The sequence below is a fragment of the Ictalurus furcatus genome, chromosome 2, assembly GCF_023375685.1.
Source record: "Ictalurus furcatus strain D&B chromosome 2, Billie_1.0, whole genome shotgun sequence".
NCBI classification, from domain to species: Eukaryota; Metazoa; Chordata; class Actinopteri; order Siluriformes; family Ictaluridae; genus Ictalurus; species Ictalurus furcatus.
The window spans coordinates 32399218-32406320 of NC_071256.1; positions in this window are offsets into that span (position 1 = coordinate 32399218).

The following is a 7103-nucleotide window of genomic DNA, read 5'->3' on the forward strand; positions in this document are numbered from 1 at the left end:
CCAGAGCGCTCTGGAGCAGGTTTTCATCAAGGATGTCTCTGTACATTGCTGCATTCATCTTTCCCTTGATACTGACTAGTCTCCCAGTTCCTGCCGCTGAAAAACATCCCCACAGCATGATGCTTCCACCACCATGCTTCACTGTAGGGATGGTATTGGCCAGGTGATGACTGTTGCCAGGTTTCCTCCAGACATAAGCTTGCCATTCAGGCCAAAGAGTTCAATCTTTGTCTTGGTCTTGGTCTGAGAGTCCTTCAGGTGCCTTTTGACAAACTCCAGGCGGGCTGTCATGTGCCTTTTACTGAGGAGTGGCTTCCATCTGGCCACTCTACCATACAGGCCTGATTGGTGGAGTGATGCAGAGATGGTTGTTCTTCTGGAAGGTTCTCCTCTCTCCACAGAGACACACTGGAGCTCTGTCAGAGTGACCATCGGGTTTTTGGTCACCTCCCTGACTAAGGCCCTTCACTCCGATCGCTCAGTTTGGCTGGGCGGCCAGCTCTAGGAAGAGTCCTGCTGGTTCCAGCCTTCTTCCATTTACGGATGATGGAGGCCACTGTGCTCATTGGGACCTTCAATGCTGCAGAAATGTTTCGGTACCCTTCCCCAGATCTGTGCCTCGATACAATCCTGTCTCGGAGGTCTACAGACAATTCCTTGGACTTCATGGCTTGGTTTGTGCTCTGACATGCATTGTTAACTGTGGGACCTTATATAGACAGGTGTGTGCCTTTACAAATCATGTCCATTCAACTGAATTTACCACAGGTGGACTCCAATCGAGTTGTAGAAACATCTCAAGGATGATCAGTGGAAACAGGATGCACCTGAGCTCAATTTTGAGTGTCATGACAAAGGCTGTGAATACTTATGTACATGTGCTTTTTTTGTTTTTTTATTTTTAATAAATTTGCAAAGATTTCAAACAAACTTCTTTCACGTTGTCATTATGAGGTATTGTTTGTATAATTTTGAGGAAAATATTGAATTTAATCCATTTTGGAATAAGGCTGTAACATAACAAAATGTGGAAAAAGTGAAGCGCTGTGAATACTTTCTGGATGCACTGTACCTAAATGTGATTTCTTCACGATATTGGCAATCCAAAACTCTGCGATGCTCCTCATCAAAACAGAGAAGAGCATTCTGTCACAATACAGAATACACAATGTTCAAATGAGCAAAGTGAAAAATGTTTAAATGACGTCATAAAAATAGGTTATTTATCCACCTATGTTAGCTTGAACAATCAGTCGAGAGAAGACACTACGATGAGGCTCGTGTTTAAATGCCTTTTAAACAAGCCTTCAAAAGTGACTTATCCCCTCAGGTGATGTAAATGATCAAAGTGATAACTCATTTCTCATTGTAGACTTATAATTCTTTACAATTTGGCAAAAAGGTTGTTTTTTCACCTAAAATAAATGAGGTTATAAATGTGCAAGTAGTCGGGGCATCTTTCTGTGGAATTGTAATGAAATCACTTTTCACTTTTGGGGGTAGACTTTAAAATGCTTGCACTTCGAGACACGTGTGCTGTCTCTGATTCACCGGCTGTCCTTCCTTGGACCATTTTTGGTTGGTATGAACTACTGCACACCGGGAACACCTCACAACACCTGCCGTTTTTGGAGATGCTCTGACCCAGTCATCTAGCCATCACAATTTGGCCCTAGTCAAAGTCGCTCAGATCCTTACGCTTGCCCATTCTTCCTGCTTCCAACACATCAACTTCGAGAAATGACTGTTCACATGCTTCCTAATATATCCTACCCTTTGACAGGTGCCATTATAACAAGATAATTGATGTTATTCACGTCATGTGTAGGTTTTAATGTCATGGCTGACTGGTGTATTTCAGTACAGTTTTCAGAACTGTATAATAGGAAATCTCAAACTTTGACTAGGTGAAGGGTTTTCCCAGGCTGCCACACATCCACTATATTGCCAAAATGTACTGTATATGGACACCTGACCATCACATTCACATGTGCTTATTGAACATCCCATTCCAGATTTAATCCCCCTTTGCTGTTGTAATAACCTCCACTCATTTGAGGCTTTCCGCTAGATTCTGGAGCGTAGCTGTGGGGATTTGTGCTCATTCAGATTTAGAGCGGTCAGGCACTGATGTTGGGTGAGGAGAGCTTCCACTCCAACCTTGGCAACCCTTGTTTCTATGGAGCTCACTTTGTGCACAGGAACACTGTCATGCTGGATCAAGTTTGGGCCTCTTCGTTCCAGTGAAGGGAAATTGTAATTCTACAGCATACCAAGACATTCTAAACAACTGTGTGCTTCCAACTTTGTGACAACAGTTTGGGGACGAACCACATATGGGTGTGACGGTCATTTGTCCACAAGCTTTTGGTCATATAATGTACATTGTAAAGGCAGCTGTAGTGCTGTTAACAGTCACTTGACTTGACATTGCATATTAAAATTACTGTAGTGTTCACTACACAATTCCAAGTCCTCCAAGTAAATGTGGAGAAAACCACTGTCAGGAATGAAGGACTTTGTCTAGGCTGTTTTCTGACGAAGACAAAAAGACCAGAAGCTCTTAATGCTGTGGATGAGTGTATGAGCGTCAGAGTCCTCGACAGAGAAATGAGCCTCTGGCTAGACTAAATTGAGGTGAGTGGTACAAAAGCACAACACAGGTAGAGACCACTTATATAAAAGACTGACATGCAGAGAACTGAAAGCTTAGCTCACTTTATCCGACCGTCTCAGTATACCCGGAGACAATCACAGAGCTAATCATGGATCTCTGTTTTCGCTCAAACCATGATTGTATTTACTGCTGGTTTTCCTCAGCCAATTGATGTTAGACAGAGCTGTGTTCATTTGTTAACTGTCATTCAAAAAGATACTGGCATCATGAACGGATATAGCTGTCAAGCAACATCAGCCTCGTTATTATCGCAGATCTACCCATAATATATTTAAACTGCCAGTGGCCAGGGCAATGGGGAAAAGATGTAAAGTCAAGTAAGGAGAAAAAAAATTAAAAGGCCTGATGGAGAGATAGCCAGTGAGTGACATGTACAGATATTTAAACTTGTTTCCATGGGAACACAAATGCCCTGAAAGAAGAACCGAAGAGGGTGGACGTTGTAGCGCATGCACACACACACACACACACACACACACACACACACACACACACTCTGAGAGAGAGAGAGAGAGAGAGAGAGAGAGACTTTTGGATTGTCATTTCCAAAATTAATCAATGTTGTCTAAACTCCCTGTAATGAAGAGATCAGTGCTTCAAAGCAACATGAATAATTCATCACTAATTACACACACAAAGAAGCCTTCAGAAATTTAATCAAGAAGCACACACACCTGCTGTTCATTCTTTTTCTCTATCTCTCTCGCACACCTACACAGACCTAAAAGGCAACATAAACCGCTATCAGCAAAACTAAAGAGTACACAAAATGCTACAGATTTAGATCCAGGTCTCGTCAGTATAAGCTAGCTGGCCTGGGGAATTACACCAAGCTTCTGTAACGCGTCCTCGTTCTTTCAGCAAATTTTGAAATGCAGTACAACGCAGTCCACACAGCAAAATCCCCTGTGTTAAATTAACACCTACTGTGCTCAGATAAGACCAGCTGGACTCAGATGTAGCAAATTGTTCATTTAACACTCTAGGTGTTAGGACTTGGCTGTGCACACCTACATAAAGCATCATCGTGTTCTCCAAGATATGAAATATAGCGACAGTTCGCTTAAGTGTCGTGCAGACGGAGAGTTATGTAGGCCAACCTCTCAACTTCCAAGCTGCGGTCTTAACTTATGTTATTAGAATAATTTTGTTAAACTTCAATGCATAAAACTCAGATAATTAATAAGTAAATACATGCATTCATGAATATTTTTTAATTCATAACATACCAGATAAAAAAAACACATTTACAAAACCCAACTAGCTAGCCAATTTAACTAGCTACATTACAAACCTTAACTAGTTACTGTACCAAGCTTAAAGTTAACTTAGCTCGACATAATTCTTTGGATTTGATGGTGAATTTTAAAGGCAGATATTTAATTTTTACTATGGAAAAAGAAAAGGAAAAAGAAAAATCTGATGGCATTTGAAATTTGAAATTTGTAACTCATCAACTGGAGGCTACAGGCTGGAGATTGCTGAGGATGGTACCGCTTGAAGTACCATGGAAATGGTTTTGGACCTCAATTCCACATGGACATTCTCATTGGGGTTGCTGGGACTACGGTTGCTACTATGGCCTTGGGATTGCAATTACCACATACAATTTTGCACTCAAGTCTCCTTTAGTGAACAGTGGATTAGTTCAACAAACAGACTTCATATAAAAACCATAACGAACTTCACTTTACTTTCACACTATCCGTTGTTACCCAGATGAGGACGGGTTCCCTTCTGAGTCTGGTTCCTCTCAAGGTTTCTTCCTCATATCATCTTAGGAAGTTTTTTGGGATAAATTCACACACTTAAAATCTATATCCTGTGCTTATATGTTTCTGTAAAGCTGCTTTGAGACAATATCCATGGCTAAAAACGCTATACAAATAAAATCGAATTAAATTGAATTGAATTAACGAGCACTGAAGGTTAAAAAGAAAATGCAAGGAGTAAAAAGATACTGAAGTTTCTGAGTTAGTCAAGTATTTTCCACCCCTGATCTGTTCTGAATAATATAAAGGTCCCTAACTCACAACAACAACATGAATGAATTCATTAATACTAAGCTCATGCTTAAGCAATAAGACACTTTGCAAGTGAATAGCTACTGTACATCTGGAACGTCTCATTTGCCTCACATGATACACCCTACATGTAGACCATATTGCCAGTTGATAAAATAATTGTCTCTGATATTGCCCACTCAGTGTTAGCCCTGATGTAGCCTGTCAACAACTCGCTCCCCCTCAACCCGCTCTCTCACCATCAACCCTACAGTGATTAATAGCTTATCTATCATCTTTTTGTCTTAAAATATTTGTGAATATTTGTTTATAAATCAACACATAATACATTTGTCTGGTTCATTTGTGTTTAATGAGACTCCACTGACTCCATAGTCATTGGAGTCCCGCTCATGCGGTTGTCCGTGTCCATCAATTACAGATAAAGTGCGACATCTACTGGTGCAAAAGTAGAAATAACAGCTTTAGCCAAAAGCCAAGTGTAATGGAAAAGCAATCAGTATTCATACAGGTCTAGTAATGGAGTTAGAAATGAATAGTAGCTACGGTACTACATACTGTACCATACATAGACTTGTAAAATATACATCAAATGTGTCAGCAAAGCATCGATGGAGATTGTTACTAAAAACAACCGCAGAGTTGAACTCTCATATCTGATTGGTCAGAAGGGGTTAGCTTTATATAACAGCAGCTGTGACAGTAGTTCCGGCTGTAATTCAAATCAGATTTTTTTTTTACCACACTTGTTCTAATATGTTACTATTGCTATAGAAACAGCTAATGGACAGGGACCACATCTTCAAAGAATAATAATAAACAAATTAAAAGACGTGCTGTAATTTAACAAAGAAGAAACTGTGTAATCATTGATATGGTGAAGTTTTCTGTAAAGAGACTTTTATTTAAGATTTCTGGAAGGAGTCTCCAGTGTCAGTGCTTTGTAACGGTCCATATTTTCTGTGAAAGGGAAAGTCTTTAAGACAGAAGACTTTGTGCTTAAAAAGCTTAAGATAGAGAAAAAAAAATAGAGGCTGGTGAAGGAACGATGGTTTATAGCTACTATGAAGCAAATGATAGGGGCTTAGCAGTTAAGGCTTTGGGTTACTGATCAGAAGGTCAGGGGTTCAAGCCCTGGTGGTGCCAAGCTGCCACTGCTGGGCCCTTGAGCAAGGCCCTTAACCCTCTCTGCTCCAGGGGCGCTGTATCATGGCTGACCCTGTGCTCCGACCCCAACTTCCTGGTATGTTGGGGTATGCGAAGAAAAGAATTTCACTGTGCTGTGACAAATAAAAACTCATTATCATGATAACAGGAAGTGACTTGTTCTTCTACTTTTCACACAATGTTAACTGTAACTACAAACAGTTAAAAGGTATGACATGGTGATTAATACAGTAAACAACAAAAAAAAACTGTACTCATTGGGAAATTGCCATTTTATAAGAGAAACCAATCTGAGCATGCTGTTATTGTTTTATGGGGCTGCATCAGACCAACCGTGTAACAGCACATTCCTTATATAAAATACTTTTTTGGCACAATGGAAGTAATTAAGCTACCGAACAAATCAAGTCCGAATCTGATTTTTAGACTTGAAAAAATAACTCAAAGAATGCCTTTGATTTAGTGTTTTCTTACTATCCAGCTCCAATGTGTTGTATAATATTGCATACTGTTGCTGCATAAAAGGAGGACAAAAGTGGGGATGATTCCAAGGACACAAGGGGAATAAACTTGAGTATACAGGGACCCGAGGAGACCCTGGGGAATGAAAATGTTCTGGATCAGTGAGCCAAAATTCCCATTGGAGGCCCTGGATGCATCCATCTGTCATTGCTTTGACATTCATTTGTGATGCCATGAGCACTGTTTTGATTATTCTACAAATTCACATAATACTCATATGTTTGGATTAGAGCTGGGAATGTTGAGGTCTGATGAGGAGGTGCTTCTGGGTGAAGGGTGCTTTACAATGGTTGTAGAAGAGTGTCCTGTGCCAGTGGTTTGCTTTATAAGTATAGAATTACTGACTGTTTTCCACATGTCGCTACACATCCTTTCATTGGATAGGACCAAAGTGAGTGGCACTGGTACAGCAGGTATTCTGAGGTTTTAAACACTGTGTGCATTTACAAGCACATCTAAATTGTTTACTACCGACCAGTTTGCTTTGAGGTCTACTGCAAAGGAGTATGTAAAGGTTTTGTCACTTGCTTTAAGACTGAGGTTTTATTCACAGTTTTGGCTTGTAGATCATGCTCAGCAACTTCTCTACGCATTAATAGAGTATGAGCATATTAGATATCCTTCAACTAAGAGCGAGAATATAATATTACATAATAAATATAATAGAATATAAATGACGAAATTTCCCCTTGGGGATCAATAAAGTACTCTCT